This window comes from Giraffa tippelskirchi, chromosome 8, assembly GCF_054371585.1.
Source record: "Giraffa tippelskirchi isolate mGirTip1 chromosome 8, T2T-mGirTip1v1.2.pri, whole genome shotgun sequence".
NCBI classification, from domain to species: domain Eukaryota; kingdom Metazoa; phylum Chordata; class Mammalia; order Artiodactyla; family Giraffidae; genus Giraffa; species Giraffa tippelskirchi.
Window position 1 is genome coordinate 4,008,802 of NC_137282.1, and position 22,318 is coordinate 4,031,119.

At 44.4% G+C, this 22,318-nt stretch overlaps 1 protein-coding gene and 1 pseudogene across 18 annotated transcripts in view; one reads left to right on the top strand and one right to left on the bottom strand.

Annotated features, from left to right (window-relative positions):
- The window catches only part of THRB (thyroid hormone receptor beta), a 419,564-nt gene that overhangs the window by 392,556 nt on the left and 4,690 nt on the right, over positions 1-22,318 (bottom strand). The window lies entirely within an intron of this gene.
- Positions 1,691-2,347, top strand: LOC145517829 (nucleolar protein 56 pseudogene; annotated as a pseudogene).

The window sequence follows — 22,318 nt, forward strand, 5'->3', positions numbered from 1 at the left end:
ACCAGAGATCAAATTGTCAATATCCGCTGGATCATCGAAAAAGCAAGAGAGTTCCAGAAAAACATCTATTTCTGCTTTATTGACTATGCCAAAGCCTTTGACTGTGTGGATCACAATAAACTGTGGAAAATTCTGAAAGAGATGGGCATACCAGACCATCTGACCTGTCTCTTGAGAAACCTGTATGCAGGTCAGGAAGCAACAGTCAGAACTGGACATGGAACAACAGACTGGTTCCAAATAGGAAAAGGAGTACGTCAAGGCTGTATATTGTCACCCTGCTTATTTAACTTATATGCAGAGTACATCATGAGAAACGCTGGGCTGGAAGAAACACAAGCTGGAATCAAGATTGCCGGGAGAAATATCAATAACCTCAGATATGCGGATGACACCACCCTTATGGCAGAAAGTGAAGAAGAACTAAAGAGCCTCTTGATGAAGGTGAAAGAGGAGAGTGAAAAAGTTGGCTTAAAGCTCAACGTTCAGAAAACTATGATCATGGCATCTGGTCCCATCACTTCATGGGAAATAGATGGGGAAACAGTGGAAACAGTGTCAGACTTTACTTTTTTGGGCTCCAGAATCACTGCTGATGGTGACTGCAGCCATGAAATTAAAAGACGCTTACTACTTGGAAGGAAGGTTATGGCCAACCTAGATAGCATGTTTAAAAGCAGAGACATTACTTTGCCAACAAAAGTCCGTCTAGTCAAGACTATGGTTTTTCCAGTGGTCATGTATGGATGTGAGAGTTGGACGGTGAAGAAAGCTGAGCGCCGAAGAATTGATGCTTTTGAACTGTGGTGTTGGAGAAGACTCTTGAGAGTTTCTTGGACTGCAAGGAGATCCAATCAATCCATCCTAAAAGAGATCAATCCTGGGTGTTCATTGGAAGGTCTGATGTTGAAGCTGAAGCTCCAATACTTCGGCCACCTCATGCGAAGGGTTGACTCATTGGAAAAGACCCTAATGCTGGGTAGGATTGGGGGTGGGAGGAGAAGGGGACGACAGAGGATGAGATGGTTGGATGGCATCACCGACTCGATGAACATGGGTTTGTGTAACCTTGAGGGGGGTCCTTGTCGGGGGTCCACTCACAACTCCGGGAGTTGGTGATGGACAGAGAGGCCTGGCGTGCTGCAGTTCATGGGGTCGCAGAGAGTCGGACACGACTGAGCGACTGAACTGAACTGATATGTAAAGGGACTTTCCTCATGGCTCAGCTGGTAAAGAATTTCCCTGCAATGCAGGAGACATGGGTTAGATCTCTGGGTTGAGAAGATGCCCTGGAGAAGGGAAAGGCTGCCCACTCCAGTATTCTGTCCAGGAGAATCCCATGGACTGTATAGTCCATGGGGTTGCAACGAGTCGGACACAACTGAGCGACTTTCACTTCATATGTGTAAAACATTTGCAACAGTGCCTGGTACGTGGCACCATAGAAGTATTTGTTACAGTCCTGGTGTCTGAGTGATTCCCTGGGCCCAGCAAAGGGACCAAGTTTCCAGAGCCTTGAAGACAAGGGGTAACACCCCAAAATACGGACTCATTTTCCACTCTACCTTCATTGGCCGAGCAGCTGCCAAGAACAAAGGTCGCATCTCCCGATACCTGGCAAACAAATGCAGTATTGCCTCACGAATCGATTGCTTCTCTGGGGTGATGTGCTTTGTTTACTCATATAAACACATCCAGAGGTGCCCACCAGTGTTTTTGGGGAGAAGCTTCGAGAACAAGTTGAGGAGCGGCTGTCCTTCTATGAGACTGGAGAGATTCCCCGAAAGAATCTGGATGTCATGAAGGAGGCAATGGTTCAGGCAGAGGAAGCAGCTGCCGAGATTACTAGGAAGCTCGAGAAACAGGAGAAGAAACGCTTGAAGAAAGAAAAGAAAAGGCTGGCTGCAATTGCCCTGGCTTCTTCAGAAAATAGCAGTGCCCCGGAGGAGTGTGAGGAGACAAGTGAAAGACCCAAAAAGAAGAAAAAGCAAAAACCCCAGGAGGCTCTTCAGGAGAATGGAATGGAAGACCCATCTGTCTCTTTTTCCAAACCCAAGAAAAAGAAATCTTTTTCCAAGGAAGAGCTAGTTAGTAGTGATCTTGAAGAGACAGCTGGTACTGGAAGTCTTCCCAAGAGGAAGAAATCTTTTCCCAAAGAAGAACCAGTTACTGACCCTGATGAGTCAGAAAACAAGAGGGTCCCCAAGAAAAAGCGGAAATTGTCTTCCAAGGAGGAGCCACTCAGCAGTGGACCTGAAGAGGCTGCTGCCAGCAAGAGCAGCGGCTCCAAGAAAAAGAAAAAGCTCCGAAAGCTATCCCAGGAAAGTTAGAATGGACATCTTCCTAGTGGGGCATAACTTAGAGAGGTATTCCCCATCCCATCCCCTAGACCCAGTAAAATAAAAACAAATTCACAAGAAAAAAAAAAAAAAAAAGAAGTATTTGTTAAATGCAGAAAAGGATGGCAGAATTCTCAATCAAATCCAGGTTTATCTGGTTCCAACGTATACACTCAACCAAGACTCTTCAGCCTGTTAACCTCCCAAGTGTTGGAAGGTAGGACTGCATCCCTGAAGTTTCTCTCTTCTCCATGTGCTCTTCCGTTCTCAATGGCCCCTAATATTACCTGGTTGCCAGAGTTCTTTTCATCCTTCTGGCTTTTGACCTAACTGAAAGAATGAAATGCTTCCATACTTCAGGAGACTACAGCCATCTTCCCAGATCTGAGCAAGGTTTTTCTTCTAACGCAGTAGTTTCTCAGCACCACCTGGGATCTCGCTGAAAACGTGGCCTCTCCAGCTCCAATGTAGACCAGTGGAATCAGAAACCATAGAGATGGGCCCAGCAGTCTTATGTCAATAAGCCCTCAAGGTGATAAGAACCATTGTTTTCACGGAACTTACCACCACGGTAGAAGTTGAGACATCACACTGCTTGTCAGCTCATACTAAACTGACGATGGGCGGTCTCCTGGAATTTGGGCCTCCAGCCTGCATTTCATGCGGCGTCGTGCTTTTCACCCTCCTTTGGGTCTTCTTGACCCAGAGCCACTCTTCCAGCCCCTCACGATCTCTCTGAATCCACACTCTGGGGTGGGGCTTACTGGCTCTCCCCTCCAGCTCTGTGGCCTCTGAACATCTGCTGAGCATGCCATTCATGTCTCCATGGTGTCACCCACAGCATCCACCCAAGGCTGGGGCCGAAGGCTGCAGGTCCTTGGCAGACCCTCCTCCTCTGGCCTGACATTAATTCATGACAACATCAGTTCATATGGTTGTTCAACTTGTGAAATTTCCTGTTATAAACCTGCGTATCTCCACTTTGACCAACAGGAAACTATGAGAGACAAGCTTTGCTTTAAAATCCTGAATAAAAGCTTTAAAAAAAATTCCTGATGAACAGAGCAGCTTTTGATAGTCTTCTTAAGTTTAATTCTTTCTACTCCTTTTTCTCCCCCAACAAGGATCGGCCTGGAAGCAGACACATCTCAAAGCTTTCATATTAAATGCAAAGCTCTGCTTTTCCTTTCATTTTACACTAAGAATTTCTTTTCCAGATATTTCTACTCTACCATAGTCCTACACGGCAGGCTTTCTTTTTTAACATTTTTATAGAATTGGAAGTTAATCAATTTTTCCTAATGCCATATCAGCTAGCTTAGTGAGGACACTCATATTTATATTCAGGTCTGTCCAATGTTCATATCTCACCTGCTATGTTACATTGACACTATTGTGGCTATAAATGGCAGGGAATTTAAAGAAGATGTTCATATGATTTTTGAGACCCTCTTAACCCACCCTTTGTTCCAGAGAATATTAAATTCAATTACTGATGGTCAAAGTAACACATGTCACAGCTGCCAGGAAGGTAACACCTTAAAACATCCACAGGGATCCAGCACTTGGTTCTCTTCTACAAGAATCCTCTAGGCTATGAGCACATGTGCATGCGCGTGCTCCATCACTTCAGTCGTGTCAGACTCTTTGCAACCCTGTGGACGGTAGCCCGCCAGGCTCCTCTGTCCATGGGATTCTCCAGGCAAGAATGGGGGAGTGGGTTGCCATGCCCTCCTCCAGGGAATCTTCCCAACCCAGGGATCGAACCTGCATCTCCTGCTTTGCAGGCGGATTCTTTACTGCTGAGCCATGAGGGAAGCCCTGTGAAGACATATCTAGCCACAGGTCATTTCATCCTGAGGAATACCAGCCCCTACAAAGGAAAGGCAGCTGTGCAAGGGTCTGGAACACAAAGCCAGCTGTCTCCTACTGCCCTCTCTGCCAGTCTTCACAAAGTCAAGTCCTGGACTTGCTGAAGAAAATGATTCATCTCTCTCTGCAAAGAATGCCAACACCACATGTACAAAAGATTTCTTTCTTTACATCAATTCCTGAGGACGTTATAATCACTTCATATAATGTAGGCAATTATGACCTTCCAGGTTTGGTAGTAACAATGGAAGGAAAGACTATTCAGGTCTTCTCACAGGGAGATTTCAATGAGTCCAATGAAACTAATTAACAAAGATTCAGTTTTACTTGATGAAATATGAAACACACACTCTGTTGACCTTCCAACTTCAGTTTCTCACTATTGGGCCCAAGTCCCAAACTTTCCATCTTCCTGCTTGGTAGACCCAGCGGAAGCTTGACTGCGATCACCCACCTGCTTTATCGCCAGGTAGGCAAAGATATAATCGCTGTATCAGCTGCTTCGTGGGGACGATACAGTCAATTTCCTTCCCGTTCTCCATGCTAAGGGGCGGCCAATATGGAAACACTCTTACATAGTCTCCCTGACTTACAAATGAGTTTTCTAATTTACCATTGACTAGAAAATGAACTGAAGAAGGAAATGGCAACCCACTCCAGTATTCTTGCCTAGAGAATCCCGTGGACAGAGGAGCCTGGTGGGCTGCTGTCCATAGGGTCACACAGAGTCGGACACGACTGAAGCGACTTAGCATGCATGCATGCATTGGAGAAGGCAATGGCAACCCACTCCAGTGTTCTTGCCTGGAGAATCCCAGGGACAGAGGAGCCTGGTGGGCTGCCATCTATGGGGTCGCACAGAGTAGGACATGGCTGAAGTGATGTAGCAGCAGCAGCAGCAGCAGAAAATGAACAAGTCTTCAAAACAAGTACAGTCTCCATTGAAGTGAGACTCAAGCCCAAGGAAACACAATGGGACAATGTCTTGCAGATTTAATCCTCCTTAGGTGTGGACACAGGATAAAAAAAAAACCTGACACTCAGGCCACGACTCCTAATCATTAGCCCACAGCAGATATTACTAATCAATTGCAACACTACTGCCAAGCTCAAACATGTCAGCCACCAAAACCTATTTGAATTGGCACAGAACTACTTGACCTTGACTCCGGGACAGATCTATTAGAACTGGTAGGATCAATGGCTGCTCTTATAATTAAGGTTTCTTATGTGAAAAAGAGAAGGCTACAGTAATTCAAATACATGCAGCAAAGATTCTCTGATACTTCACAGGAAAAATGTCTCTGATTTCTGGATGGAACCAAGGACTGCGCAGACCATGCATGCCACGTATCGCTGACTATGGAACTGGAGGTACAGGGAGGGGACCAAGCCTTAGACATTTAGAGATGGGCACAGCTGATTCAACAGTGTGGATCTGTATCAGACCAGGGCATGCTGAAACCTTGACCTTTCTTACTAACTTGAAAATGGTATATATATGAAACCTGTCCAAAATGCTATGGATAGAAGAATGACTTAATACAATGAACGGTGCTTTTCAACTGAAAAAAACACAACATCTATGATAAATCACACAGGAAAACCATGACACTAATATGTGGTTTTTTACAGCTAATGTTCTAAAAACAAAATGTTCTTTTGGCATGGACCTCAAAATTTGTCATGTTCTCATTAGTCTTGAGGGCAACAGTGCTACTTTATACAAACCTAACCATCATGCAACAAGGAGAGCGTGAAATATCAGATTTCTTTTCAAACAAGCAAAAAATTGCAAATAATACATTATGACAAATATGAATATCTTCAAGTTTATATTATTCAAATTAATGTTTTATTTTTTTAAGTAAAAAATACAATTTATGGAACAACATCAAACCACAATGTTGAGAAATTGCAATTTATTCCATTTAGAAATAAAATGTAAAAGATTGTTATAAAGTGCTACTATTTATAATATCTATAATATAATTTCTCTTATTGGTTTCCAATGATATATATTTAATATATATTCAACATATGCTCAAAATACATATGCTCATATATACCCAAATTATATAATTTGAACATATATATAGACATATATATGTATTTTTTCAAAGAGCTGTGCCCTAGCAAAAAAGTTTTGGAACAAAGAAACAGGATAGTTTTTAAAAACGAGCAAAACCACCTACTTTAACCCTGACACCCAGTTAGAGATGGAGCACTAGTTTTCTCACCTTTTACAGCATGTAAAATTATTGTTTTAAATTTCCACCCAAACACAGCATTCTTAACGAATAAGGACACCATTATTTTCTTGTTTTCAATTTTAATAAAGAAGGTGTCTGTAGACTTGACAGACTTATTATAGAAGAAAATAAAGAATACACCTTCAATGGCTCTGTCAAAGTGTATTTAAAATCCTGTTTCATGGAATATGGCTTTGGAGGCTCCGTGGAGTCCTTCTAAGGCACCACTGGGTAGGTAATCCTTTCAGCAAAGTCGGAGGCCCCGCAGCTGGGGAAGAAGGTGGGTGGGAATGGGCCTGCAAGGATGCAGGGGAGGCTCAGGATCAGTCCACAGGCCCCCCTTGGGCTCAGGGCCCGGCAGAGGTCCTGGCGGGGAGATGAAGCGGGCCCCGTGAGCGCGGCCCACCCTGCCCAGAGCGCCCCCCTTCACAGAGCCGGCCTGGCCCAGGACAGGTCTTCCCACACGTGCTGAAACCCGATTCTCAAGGTCTCTGCGCCGCAGCCTCACACCACTGGTGCTCCCAGAGTGACAAGCCTGCCTTCCTCCTCCTGGGTGTTTAACATCTTCAGAAGGGTTAATGCTACAAAACTCACACAGGAAAGCTCTGGAAAGCTTCATTATCTCCCTCTCTTGGACACTCAGGGAGCTTTGCGGCTTTTGCAAAGTAGATTTCCCACTCCCCGCCCCAATCCATTGGATATTTATATGGTAGCAATAAACAATCTGAAAATGAAATTAAGAAAACAATTCCATGAACAATAAGATTTTCAATTTGAATTTCTTTTCAGTCTCTCTGATGGAAACTGGCAAATGCCTGAAACAATAAAGTAAAAATTAACTTTTCAAAATCTGTGAAGCTAAATGAGTATTGAAGAAATGGAAACGATTAAATTTCCAGATCATTTTTTGTAAGTGTGTGGCATTCACACTTCTGAAGACGCTGACATTTAAATAACACTGCCACTTTTGAGACACCCCGCATCTCTCATAACCTGGGGAGTTTCTTTGGGGCTCTAAATTATTCCCTTCTAGTTAACGGATGTCCTTCCATCATTCTACAGGTGTCTTTTCTTGACTTAAAGTGAGCTTGTCTTTGGTTTCTTTTTCAAGATTTTGAGGTATTATTCTCTGATAGAGCATTATTTTTTGAACTTGAGCGTGAAATGTAAATGCTATTGTCTTGGACATGCAACTGAGATCACTTTACCATTCCTATATGCTATTAACGTTTTATTAGTTCAGGAATCTGATTTAGGGAATGTAATCTCACTATCTCTGGGGAAGAGTCAAGCGATCACATTTCATCAGATGCATATGTTAGATTTTAGTTTTGAAAACACTAATCTACGTATATAAAGTGATACTTTCATTTTAGGAGGGTTTCTTTGTTTGCTTGTTTTGTTTCTTAACCATAATCCCAGCCAGAATTACCCACCTATCAGAACATACATATAAAGGTGGGGTGTGTGTGTCTGTATTTTTTTTAACGAAATAGATGTTTTGAAAACTGTGACTTCCTCTAAGACCTTCTAGTCTGTTTCACTTACAACTTTTGTTGCTTGTGACTCATTATGTGGATTCACGGCCCACTAATGTACTGATTACCAAGTCTGAAAAACAACAGACTAGGTATAATGAGTTAGTCAATACCCACCAGGCTTACCCTGTTACTCTTTCCTACGCTTGCACCCCATGTTTTTTCATAGACAAGATGCAGGTAGAACACAGGTTCCTCTCCTACTGCAATGGGCCCCCGGGGGCCTTGCTGAAACGCAGCATCTGCTTGGGCAGAGCTGGGGTGCACGATTCTGTCTTTGTACCTGTGGAGGTATGGATGGACCAGTCTGGAGGTGGCAGGCTAAGAAGAGGGGTGCAGAGGAGCAGGGCGGTGTGCAACACCTCCCCACCACCGCACAGCCCTGCTGCCTCCAAGCGGGGTGGGAGTGGCCTGCGTTCACTGCACAGGAGGCCCCCTTATGCTTCCATCATCTTCTCCTCTGTGATCTGGACTCTTGTGTCCTTTCTCCAGAACCAACCTCAACCAAAACAAGCAGGGACAAGGCCACTCTTTTGGTGACTGCTGGGAAGCCCTTTGGATGGGATCACCCCAAATTGTGGACAACTACTTTGTCTGTCTCAACAAAGCAGGGGCAGCAAAGATGACACTGGCCAACAAGAGTCTGACTTACTAACTTTTCGTTCCAGCCACTTGTTAAACTGTGTAACCTGCTCATCCAAGTGGACACACTCATAATATATTTCTGAGTGTGACAGCAGGAAATCTTGGTGTTCGAAGCATGATTTCATAATTCGAAGCCATGGAGTTAGAATCCCCACACTAGGAAACACTGACGGTCACTGTCACTGTTCCTGGTACCATACTGGCTTTCTACACTTCCAGCCTCCAGAATTCAGAGGATACGTGCATTGATAACATGAAAACAGTCTTAGTTTTGGTAAGGCTGTCTTTTGTGGAATCATTTTGTGCACCTGTCTGGAGGGACAACGGAGTGGGCTCACCCACTGCACCCAAGCGTGTACCTGGCACATACACATTTGATTAAAAACATGAACATATGAACATGATTTTTTAAATGCGACATCTTACTTTATTAGCTGATTTCTCATTACAGCATTTGCTTTATTGAATTGAGCAGGGCGCTTTAATAAGAGGGAGGCAGAAATGAAGAATGGCATCTTCCAAATCACTTGTGTTCACGATGCGGAAGGGGAGAGGGGAGGGGAAGGAAGGCAAAAGAGAGAGAGAAGCAGACAGACAGAGCAGGGCCGCGATCCCTGACCCCGGGGCGATGGGGCGGCAGGCGAAGAGGAGGCCGGGGCGATGGGGCGGCAGGCGGAGAGGAGGCCACTGCGGAGGCCTCTTCCCGCCCCCGGGAGGAGCAGCATCTCAATGAAAGGCAATGACAATTCACGCGGAGTTTGGGGGAGAGAGGGGCTGAGGGTTGGAACTGAGGTCTAAGGCAGTGGTTTTCAAGTGGGGGGGGTGCAATTATGCCTCCCAGGGGACAATTGGCATTCAAGGTCTGGAGACATTTTTCACCTTCATCACTCAGGAGTGGAACACAGGGCCTCCGGTGGGTAGAGGGTAGGGAGGCTGCCCACCATTCTACAGAGCACAGGCAGCCCCTTACAGCAAAGAACTGGCGGCCCCCAGATGTCTGCAGTGCCCAGGTTGAGACCAAGACAGAGGGGTACAAAAGTAAGCCTGAGAGGCCAGAGGAGAAGCTACTAGGAAAGAGAATGCACTCAGCAGGCCCACTGGGCTCTTTCAGGCAGTGGGCGAGAGAGATGAGCTCAAGGAAGGGGATCCGGGATCGGCTGCCCTCCCCTGCCACTGGATCCCCAGTCAATCGCTGGGGGGCTCGGTTCCACGGCTCCCGCTCAAGGCAGTCTACGCCTCTTTCCAAGCACAGGCTGGAGAGAAGCCAGCCATCCTCGGTGGAAACGAGCATCTCGGGCTGCCTGCAGGGTGATGTGTCTCTGACGAGGAAGGCTCACCTGCGGCAGGTGCTCACCCCGCCCCGTGGGCACCGCATCAGCGCCCTGTTGGCTTGTCTTCCAACTGCCAGGAACTGCATTCCTTTGCCTCGAAGGTGCTCTTGGCTGCCCAAGCGGCAGTCCTGAAATGCCAGGAAATCAACTGCCTCTGCAGGCAGTCCTTCACCAATTCCTGGCAGGTTTGGGTGAATAAGTCCCGGCCCCCATGCCTCTTGGTTGGGGAACCAGGAGACACGCTTCACACTGTCTCCCAGGGCTCTGCAGTGCGCCCACAGCGGGGACTTGTTTGGTAACACCCCCTCACTGGCGGCTATTCCTGTCCTGGCCCCCTTTCCCCACTCTAATATGGCTGCTTTCTTCACCATCCCCCTAAAATAACTTGCATTTCAATTCTCATCTCAGGATCTGCTTCTGGGGAACCCAAACTGTAAGGGCAAGTGTTTCAAAGGGACAGTGGGGTGTCGGTCACTTGATCCTCAGGTTCCTCGGGTGTGAGAAATCTCTGGGTTCTCAGTCGCCCTCTCTCAGAGGGTCCGACCTTCCCATCCCCAGGTCCTGAGAACAGAATCCTGGGATCTGCTGAGCCACAGGCTCTAGACCCACTCCTTTCAGACCATCAGAAACGTGCCTCATGCCAAGTACATTCCAGTCTCTCCCACATCATTAGCTTGAGGCTGGCAGGGAACCCAAGCACAATTCCTATTAGTTTCAAGTGCCCCTGAAGTCAAACCTCTGCAAGAATTTAAATAAGTAACACTTGACTCTGGGAGGGAGGTCTTACTCTAGTGCCGGGAACAGGCAAAGCTGAAAACAAGGGTGGCCGCGGTTCAAATGAACTTGGATGGATTACCAGTGGGGACGGAAAATCACAGAACAGTAACATGGAACAGCCATTTCAAACCCGTGCGAGACAAAGGAGAGACGTGAACTGTAAACCCCCACAGGGCGATGTTAAATCACTCATCTTCCCTGCAGTAGGCATCCCGAGACGCTAAGGAATCTCCAGAAAATGCTCAGAGCTTGAGGGATGTGATGGCAGCAATGTATCAAGGGGCTCCCCACACCACCAGCAACAGGCCTGGAGACAGCGCTGCACCCGACGCCTTCCAAGGACTCCGACTCTGCAGGGACCTGAGCTCTCCCCTGAGGGGTCCCACTGTCACTGAGGACGGGCTGCAGCTTAGGGTCTGTCCACAGGAAGCCATTCTTAAGGATGACTCTTTACGAGTCCTCTGAAGCCACTCTTCTCTGATTGTGGGTGTTGGTTGGTTCTTTGCTGAGAACATCCAGTCTGGGGCCCTGATTTCTTGCCAGCGTAGGTGAGGGGGACGGGAAGATCTTCTATCTCAGCTCTTCGCTCTGCAGAGCTTTTTTTCTTTCCTCCTTTCTCTTTTCTTTAAAAAAGGGAAAAGAACAGCAGGGCTTTTCTGCCGGGCAATCTAGTCCCTTATTTATAACGCAGGACAGCAGCGCCTTGTAAGTGTACATTCTGGTTCATCTGAGGACACACGGTTGTTCATTTTAAAATTAGATTCATCCTAATTATACAAAAACAGCCTGCATGTGGTTGGTCAAAACAGGAGGACAGCATTACTCAGCACCTGCCTTCTGAGCTTGCCATCTAGACTCCACTAAACTTGTTTAGCACACAGCCCCTGCCCTCTTAGAACTTCAAATCCAGCAGAGAAATAGCCATCTCATTGACCAATGTGAGGTTTGGGCACAGAACAGTGAAGAAACCCATATAGCAAGAGACTTAACGTGTACTATTACCTTTGGACAAAGGGCTGAAGGAAACTGTCATTAAAGGGGTATGTTTCAGCAAGGAAGCAGCAGAGATCATTTGGATCACAATCCTAATGAACCAGGGCAGGCCTGGGGAGCTCCCTGAATGACGGATATTTGGAAGCTGGGTTGAAACAGAAGCAGGAACAAATATACACTAGACTGTAAGGGACATATGGCTTCCCTAGTGGCTCAGATGGTAAAGAATCCACCTACAGTGCAGCAGACCCAAGTTCCATTCCTGGGTCGGGAAGATCCCCTGGAGAAGGAAATGGCAACCCACTCCAGTATTCTTGCCTGGGAAATCCCACGGACAGAGGGGCCTGACAAGCTGCAGTCCATGGGGTCACAAAGAGTTGGACATGACTGAGCACACACAAACAAGGGAAGAAGTTCGACTGTGGACAGCAGAAAAGCATCAGAGCAAGAAGCAAGAGTAGATGCTATGAAAAAAGAGTCAGTAAAGCAGTCAGCTTCAGCATCACACTCAGTCCAAGTGGGAGAACCAACTTTGTGTTCAAGAGGCTGGAGCCCTGGGCAGGTAACTGAGCATCTACTATTTTCATTTTATGCAAACCCTGAGGGTTTCCTGAGTTCAACGACTAACCATAGAACATATCTCTTGACTGAAAAATGCCAGGACATCTCTAAAAACTGGAGAAGAAAATGGCAAACCACTCCAGGATTCTTGCTTGGAAAATCCCATGGATGGAGCAACCTGGTTGGCTAAAGTCCATGGGGTCGCAAAGAACTGGACACGACTGAGTGACGAACACTTTCACTATAAAAAGGAGACTGTTACCAGTAGATGTATCCTAATGATTTAAAACTGAAAAAAGAATAACTAATAATACAAAATGGTCAAGGAAATTTGATTTCCTGCCTTTGGAACAATCAGGCTCCATATTTCTAGGGTGCAGGTTGACGTAACACAATCAATTTTACAACTTCTGAAATAATAAGATAATGATAAGACTGTTTCCCAATGTACTGCGCCCTCCCAGGCATTGTGGACTGGCTACACAGGTCATAACCACGATCTCGTTTGGTGTCCTCAACAAGGCTGTGAAGTAAGTATCAATGCTATTTTTATTGTACAGATGGGGTGACTGGAGTTCAAACTGGTTAAGTAACTTGTCAGAGAGACCGCAAGCTAGAAGGTGGCAAAGCTGGGCATCCAACTCAACGCCTGAGTGATGCCACCCCTCCACTCATAACTCCTGATCTCCCCCCAGCACCCAGGCTCTCAACCGGGCCAGGACCCCAGGCCCCCTGTTTCCACCCTCCCTGCAATTAGCACTTTGCCTCTAAGAGAAGGGGAATGTCTCTCCTACCTGCTCTGTGACAGGACTTTAAAATAAGATATTACTGGTGCCCACACTGCAGGTTACCCTTTGCCCCAAGGATCCCAGTGAGGGGCAGTTAACAAGTGGGGGGTGGCTGAGAGAAGTATTTCTTTCTTATGATGAGATATCAAGAAATAGCTGGATTCAAAAAGATACATGTGCCCCAAAAGCAGCACTGTTCACAACAGCCAAGACACGGAACCAACCTAAATATCCACCATCAGAGGAATGGATAAAGAAGATGTCATACACATATACGATGGAAAAACTGCTCAGCCATAAAAAAAGAGTGAACTAATGCCATTTGCAGCAACATGGATGCAACTAGAAATTATCAGACTCAGCGAAGTAAGTCAGCAAGAGAAAGACAAATGCCATATGATGTCACTTACATGTGGAATCAAGAATATGGCACAAATGAGCCCATCTGTGACACAGAAACAGAACCACTGACATAGAGAACAGATTGTGATTGCCAAGAGGGATGGGCTCGGATGAGGGATGGACTGGGAGTTTGGGATTGGCAGATGAAAGCTACTATATAGATGGGTAAATAATAAGGTCCTGCTGTATAGCACAGGGAGCTACACTCAATATCCTATGATAAACCATAATGGAAAAGAATATTTTAAAAAAATATATATATATAACTGAATCACTTTTCTGTACAGTAGGAATTAACAGAGCCTTGTAAATCAACTATATTTCAATCAAAAAAAAAGTACTAGCTGGATTCTGTACTTGGGAGGCACTTATCAGGATTAACTTCATATTGCAAGTTTTAATTTTCATAACTACTGAAAAATATTTCACAAAAATAGACTGTGCCATCAAAGACAGCCCTGCTTAGGGTAATATAAAGGCTAACAATTCTTTTTCTACCTTTTACATGTCCTTAGCATGATACCTCTGATCACTGGTTGGTCTTATTTCTTAATAAAGTACTGGTTCCCTTACTCTCAGAATAAGACATTTTCATAATAATTAAATGATAAGTTTTCAAAAAGGTAAAATATGCAGAGTTAGAAGGAAAGAGCTTCTTTGTTCTTTTCACTGACCTCACTTTTATTATTCATTTCTCTCTTCCATTTCCTTCACCAGATGCATTTCTACAGAACTGGCTGAATATCTGATCAAACACATTAATACATTTATAATTTGGGAAGAAAACAAGCAAATATCCTTGTTGACTAAAAAAAAATTGGGCTTCTCCATTGTAGTAAAGAATGATAAATAGAATAAATACTAGGAAACTTGCTATTTTTAGTCAAGATATTATGTAATGAGTCATTTATTTAAACTGTCTAAAGCTCTGTAAAATGATTCCAGGAAAATGGCTTCAATTCCTCTGTCAACACACCAAGAATCAGCTCTGCCCTCTACTTCCTGATAGCTCCACTTCACATTTTACTTTCCTTTAAAAAATACCAGCACAAATGAGGACCTACCGTGTAGCACAGGGAACTGTACGTGGTGCTCTGTGACCTAAATGGGAAGGAATTCCAAGAAAGAGTGGATATACGTACGTATGTGTGTCAGTCACTTAGCTGTATTCAGCTCTTTGTGACCCCACGGACTGCAGCCCAGTCCCACCAGGCTCCTCTGTCCACGGGATTCTCCAGGCAGGAACACTGGAGAGATTGCCATTCCTTCCTGCAGATCTTCCTGGCCCAGGGACTGAACCCAGGTCTTCTGCTTTGCAGGCAGGCTCTTTACCATCTGAGCCACCAGGGAAGTCCATATGTATATGTAAGGCTGATTTACTTTGGTGTACAGCACAAACTAACACAATATTGTAAGCAACTCTTTCCAATAAAATTTTCAGAAATGTGTCAGCATCATTAGTAATGTGCCAGTTATACCAGGCTTGATCAGTAAACTTCCAACACTATGTACATATTATGACCCATCCATATTTATCAAGAAGTTCAAAATGACAGTCGAAGACTCGAAGGAAAAGGCGGATGCAGGCAGATTAAAAGTGACCCCTTAAAAGCGAGCAGGAAGGGAGAAAACAGAACTGGGTCAGCCAGGAGGGCGATCCTGCACTCAAACCCAGACGTGGGTTACCTCGTCACTATGGAGATGTTTCCACCACGTGCCAACGCCTCCAGAAGCACCAAGACAGTGCTCTGAGGCGAGCCTCCCAAGAACTGAAGAACAGAGGCAGGGAAGAGGCCGGTGTGCTTCTGCACCGTCTCTTCCCTTCTAGGGCTCTGACGCAGTGAGGACGTGACCTTGGAAGCCTTGAGCTGCAGACGGAAGGACCAAGACCAAGGAAATCAGGACTCTCCGAAATTCACACAGAGCAGAGCCCCCAGTAAATCCGGAACAGCAATCTTCAACTTCACATGGGTGAAAGATAAAATTTTACTTTCTTTAGCCCCTGCGCATTTTTTATTTCAAAGCATGATGTTTTCCTAACCAACATGTGCGGCGAGAAAAGGTAAGTGTCTCAATCACTTGAAACAATGCATCGAGTTTCTTTTTAAATGGAATTTGACAAAGCCATAGATTTTTAAGGCTAAAGGCCCAATTCTAGCAGCTACTGGCCACCAATGGCAATTGAAAACTTGAAATGTGGCTAGCTGAGGCTGAGATCTGCTACAAGTGTAAAATATATACCAGATACTGAAAGTTTAATACAAAAAAGTAAAAATCTCATTATTATTTCATATTATGTCAGTAATTTTTGATATATTAGATAAAATATACAGTTGAAATTTAACTCACTGGTTGCTTTTTTACTAACTTATAATATGGCTACTAGAACATTTTAAACTACCTATGTAATTCACTTTATATTGCTGTTGGACTCCTGCTGGGATAATAGGTGTCAGCAAATTACAAGTCACTGTTCTTGTAAATAAAGCTTTATTGATACAGAACCATGACTATTTACATACTATCTGTGGCTGCTTTTCCACTCCAGAGTAGAGCTGAAAAGTAGGACTCTCAGAGGAGTCCTGAAAAGCTGAAAACATTTATTATAATGGCCTATTGTACAAAGTATTTGTAGAAGATCTGTTTGGGGTTACTAAGAAATAAGACCAACCAATGACAAGAAGTATCATGCTAAGGACATATAGAAGGAAAAGGAATAATAGTTTGTCTTTGTATTACCATAGGTAGGGCTGTCCTTGACTTACAAGGGTTGTCCTTGTAAAATATTTGCAATATTTTTGAAAATTAAAATTTGCAATATGAAGAACTCAATCCTGATAATGCCCAGATAAAGAATAACTTTGAAATTACCTAATTCACCTACTCTAACTACTTCATGACTAAGGAAATTAAAGCTCAGATAAGTGAAGACACTTGTCCAAAATATTTTTATTCTAAATTAGGTGGTATTTCCACAAGGTCATTATCGTTCATCCACTCACTGATTCATACTCTCCACCCATCTCTAATTTTGATCATTAAAGTAATAAAATCCATATCAGAAAATCAACATTTAATAGCAGAAGAACCCTTGGGTAATACTCAGTGACAAATAGGCTGTAAGATAGTTTTAAAATTAAGTTTCATTTGAAAATACTTTAAAGAGAACCTATCATGTAATCTGCTTTCAAATTAAACTTGAAATTCCCCCAAACGTACAGCCAGCTTGCTAAAAATATTCCTTATTGGAATTAAATGTTAAAAATTTGCCACATCTTGGAGAAAGTGAAATCTGTTCCCTAAGACTTCACAGCAACATATAACTGCCTCTGTTCTAGCAGCCACCCTCTTGTCAGCGTATTATTCTAGAACCTTTCACTGGGCTCACCATTTCCAGTCTCTGTCCCACTCAAGACCTACTCCAAAAAAACGCTTTCAAAATAAAACTCTCATACGCTGACCCTTAGTCTCTTCATGCAGTCAAGATAAAACCCACTTTCCTTATTTGGCTTGGAAAGCCTTCATCATGTGGCTTCCACCTGCCCCCGTGGCCTCATTTACCGTCCTCTGCATGTCCAACTAAGCTCCTTGCAATCCCCGAATGTTTCATACTTTTATCCCATTTCAGACACTTGCATATGGTTTTCCTACTCCTAGAACTTGCCCCACTCCAGACTACTGGTCCCCATCCCCGAAAATTGTACTTACTCCATCACAGAACTTATCTATATTGTAACAGATTGTAACTATTTGAAGCATTAATTCTACCACTGCTGGGAGCAGTTAATATTTAACACCTCACTGCAGGTCAAGTGCTGCATTGTTTCATTTAATCTTTACTGTGTTATAGAGGAGGAGACAGGGCACAGGCAACAAAGTCAGGGGAAGACAAGATAGGAACCCACACTTTACCACTCTTCAGCCAGGTTCTTAATTCTACACCAGTGGTTTTCAGTGGAGGTGATTTTGCTCCCATGAGACATCTGGCAATATCTAGAGACATTTTTCATGGCTGCAAGTATCTAGTGGGGTAAGAGGCCAGTGATGCTGCTAAATATCCTATAATACACAGCACAGCTCCTCATAGGAAAGAACTGTTCAGTCCCAAATGTCAATAATTCAGAGGCTGAGAAACACTGCTCTATGCTAAATTAATGCCTGTAGATTGACCCAGGAGACTGAGCATCTTTATAGCAAGGATTTTTAAATGTTCACCATGGGGTCTTGGAACCTACCACAGAGGTTGGTATCCGGTATATGCCCAGTGCATATAGGATGTATGGGTGGATGGATGAATGCAGGAATGGAGGAATTAATGGATGGATGGGCGCATGGATGGGGGTGGATGTAGAGATAGAGGGCTGAATTGAGGGATGGACAGATTTCAGCAGAAAAGAAACAAGTTTATTATTTTAAGGCTTGGTTTCTGCGGCACCGGAAATAAAAATAAATCGGAAAACACATTTTTAATTAACAGTAAATGAATTCATATAGAGTACATTCCAGAGGATGTCTTCGCCTTAGCAATACCTCACATGTATGAATCTGTAGTGTGAGATCACATTAACAAGCCAAAGGCCTAGGATTATTTTTTCAAAAGTCCCTTACAGGTACTACACTACAGGATAAATTAATATGTTCATCATCCACACAGGCCATAATTAAAATTGCTTTGTTTGAAAGATTTCCTGTATAAGGGTCCCCTGGTATGTTTTTTAAAAATAAAACACAAATAATACAAGGATATATAACCTTATGCTTCCTCCTGTTGTAACTACAATTCAGATATAAATACATTATTCTAGATTTCCAGATGCTGGAAGTAAAATAGGGAGTAGAAATTACAATGACGCTTAGGCAAAATTCAAAAAAGTAAACAAAAACATATATGGCAGAAATAAAGCATTCTCTTCCTGGAGTCAATTAATACATCTAAATACCAGAAATGAAGTCAAGAAAAGATATTTTATAGTTATAACATTTTTAAAGTAATAGCAATTTAGCCTAATTTTTACATCATCACAAACATCTCAACAATGGCAGCATTGATTGCTATTGAATACAAACTGATAGATTTTCTACAGAAGAGCATAAAGGTTCACTGTGAGCGATCGCTGGCCATAAAATGCAGTAGAAGGGGCTTCCCTGGTGGCTCAGTGGTCAAGGATCCACCTGCCAATGCAGAAGACATGGGGTTGATCCCCGATCCCGGAAGAGCCCAAGTGCAGAGGAGTGACAGGGCCCGTGCGCCACAACCACGGAGCCCGAGCGCCTGGAGCCCGTGTGCTCTGCGCCACGAGAAGCCACCGCAGTGAGCAGCCTGCGCGTGGCGGCGAGAGTGTGGCCCCTACTCACCACTGCCAGAGAAACTCCAGGCAGCAACAAAGACCCAGCGCAGCCAAAATTAAATAAATTTAATTTAGATATGTAGCAGAAGTTAAAGCCTGCCTGCTAAGCTGCCTCAGCCGTGTCCAAATCTTTGGGACCCCATGGACTACAGCTCCCCAGGCTCCTCTGTGCATGGGATTCTGCAGGCAGGATACTGGGGTGTTCTCATGCTCTAAAGCAGATGGGACTAATTTTTAAGTGCAAGTACTATGAATTATTCCTCACCTTTTGCATCCAACTTTGGCCATTTGTGGCTTCACACACACACAGAATATGCTGATCACATAAGTTTTGGTACATGCTGCCCTGTAGACAAGCATAAAAGCAGCCTCTGAAAACACTTGCCTTGAGTTGTTCAACTGAGGACTTCCCACAGCGTGACCAGTACAAAGTAAAATAAGAGGAGGATGTGCCCAAACACTCAGGAGGGTGAGAAGGACTGAAACTGATGACAGGATTTGCAGCTGGGGACATCAGCACGGCGCTGGCATTTCTCGCCATGGGAACCACGGCTGAAGCCAGAGACAAGCAGTGCCTTTCTCGCTGTATGTGAGAACATGACACACACTTGTCAGAGGAGACTCTGTGCGTACGGACATGCAAGTGGTGAGATACTGATGCAAATGGGAGAGAAAAAGGAGAACGGTGACCCTAACCCAAGAACATCACGATCGCTAACATCAGTCATGAACTACTGAGCAGCTCTTCTGAACAACCAGGGCTGAAATCCGGGGAAACAGTCTTGAGACAAACGAAAGGAAGGAGGAGTGTATCAGGACCTTCCTGGGAACTACTGAACAGCCTACGTCACAGGGGTCAGAAGACGCAATGGGCTCTGAAGGCCACGATCACACAGTCTGCCACCCAAACAAGGACTGTCTTCTCCACTCTCCTCAACACAGACACTCCCGGGCCTCCAGAGGAGTCAGAGAGCGTACTTCTCAAATGAAGAAGATACACCTGTGGTCGATCATCGTGCCTTTGTCCAAGCTTTTGCTTTCATCAGCTCATCATTCATGACTTTCTGAAAAAAAAAAAAAAACCTGCATTCTTGATTATGGAAGAGAAGCCATGATCCCTGAAAGCTCTTTTTGTTTTTTTAGAACTAGGAAGTTGAGTCATTGGTTCAGCTCAGTCCTTTCCTAATTGCTATATGTGCCCCATCTACAGTCCACTTTTGGCATACACTCACACGTGCATGAACACACGCACATGCATGTTATTATACATATTACTATACAGTTATCTACACAATGCAAATAATACAAATATTACATATGCACTGTATACACACATCCATATCTGTACATGTACATGTGTATCTCAGAGTCTCTGTCATGAAGGAAAAGCTACAGGATGCTTCCTGGGAGAGAGTCAACTCCTGGGTCCTCATTCCTGGGTCTCCTGACTTGTCACTTGAAAAGGACACTTAAGGTCATAGCAGAGCTCAGTCTCTCACTCAATAAAAATAGTTCCACAGAAGAAGAGCTGCCAGGACATAAAGTCTCCAACGTGCCTTGAAATTAGGACAGAATGGACCAAACAACATTAGCATTAAATGTAGATCACGATTCTAGCTGTCAGTTGGGCAGATTCCTGAGAAGACGTGGAAATACTATTTGTGACTTGGTGATGTGGACATTCCCCCTCTTCCCCATTGGCCTAAATACCACAACTGACACTTTAGGCCCTTAAGGTGGAGAGTGAGCGTCCTTAATCAGAGGTGCACCAGCCTACCTAAACATATTCAATCCCAGACCACATGGATCCCAAGAGAGTCCTGGGTGAATCGTGGTACAGTTTACACTAATACACATGAGTGGCAAACCTCACAAAACCATCACCTCCTCAGATTAAAAGAAGGTTATTTCATCTAGGGGGGCCACGTGAGGGACCCCAACAGACATTCCATTCCATCACAGTGGAGACCATTTCAGAATCTCTTTGCATTAACATCGCCTAGTGTCTCACAGTTCACTAGGCTACATGCTGAGCTGCAGAGCAACTAGAGGGGCCAGGCACACAGTAGGTACACAAATCTTTGTAGCCTGAAAGAGAAATCAAATCAGATAATTAAAATGAATTTAAATAAAGTGGGGAGTTAACCTGCCATCTATTGTTCAACGAGCTCCGACACGAAAATAAGCCCTTCTAGCAAAATTCTCTGCTGTGATATGGACGTACAATGTAAGCCAGGCAACACACATTCACTTGAGCAAAACTAAGTCGGAATGTGACACCGGGTACAGTACCAGACAGGAAAGAGAAACATCTCCCCTTCTGCCCCTGCCATTCACTCTTCCAAAGGAGCGTCTCCCTGAGCCCAGGTGTCAAAGCCTCGGCTAGAGGTGCTGTGAGTCAAGCCCATCATCATCGTTCAGAGGGGAAGACAGAGATGAAACAGACATGAACAAACAAACTGCTCTGCAGGTCGACAACTACACAGTGTGTGCGTATGCGCTTAGTCATGGCTGACTCTTGGCACCGCCAAGGACTGTAGCCCACCAGGTTCCTCTGTCCACGGGATTCTCCAGGCAAGAAGACTGGAGTGGGCTGCCACTTACTACTGCAGGGGATCTTCCCCCCCAGGGGATCGAACATGCGTCTCTTGTGTCTCCTACACTGGCAGGCAGATTCTTGATCACTGAGCCACCTGGGAATACAGACTAAAGCACAAAGCATCAAGGCCACCTGCTGAGAGAGGTTTATGGCCGTAGGGTCATTTTCCAGTACCTGGCTGAACCGTCCTCTCAGACTGCTCCAGTTTAAAAGCTTGGCTGAGACACTGGATATTTGAGAAAGTCAGCCTAAAGAACATGTTAACCATTCATTCCTCTAGGTTTTCTGAGCTCTATTTCTGCACTGGAGACAGCGTCCAAAATCTCCACCCTGAGCCATGAGTTCAGGCCCCAACAGATAAAGTCCCACTAGGTGACTTTCTATTACTATACTTTCTGCATCTTTTTTTCTCTTGCACGTTGGTAAAAGACTTTACCATATAAAGAACTTTACTTGATTTTCTGTAGAAATGAAGTTCAAGTTACGTGACATGATATTTCACGGGAGTATAACTAGTCAGCGTGCATGTAGGGGTAAGCCCTCTACAGATGTTATCTGATTTATCCTTACAGGTTCTGCACATACTTGCCACCTCAGTGGCCCCTCCCCGCCTTTTCTTTCCTGTTAACTTGGACACAGAAGTTCAGAGCTAAATTAAAAACTGAAAAGCAATAAGCACTTATTTCAGTTTAATTTACGCCTAAGATTTTGATCTCTCTTCCTTTACTACTTTTACTAGTCTCATCACTTTTTGGGATTTTTTTACTAAGCATTTACGGAGACACGTTTCTGGAAGTCGATACTCTATAAACAAAAATAAATGACCAGAACCATCCATTGTAATTTCCTTTTAGTCTCAACCGTCACAAGAGT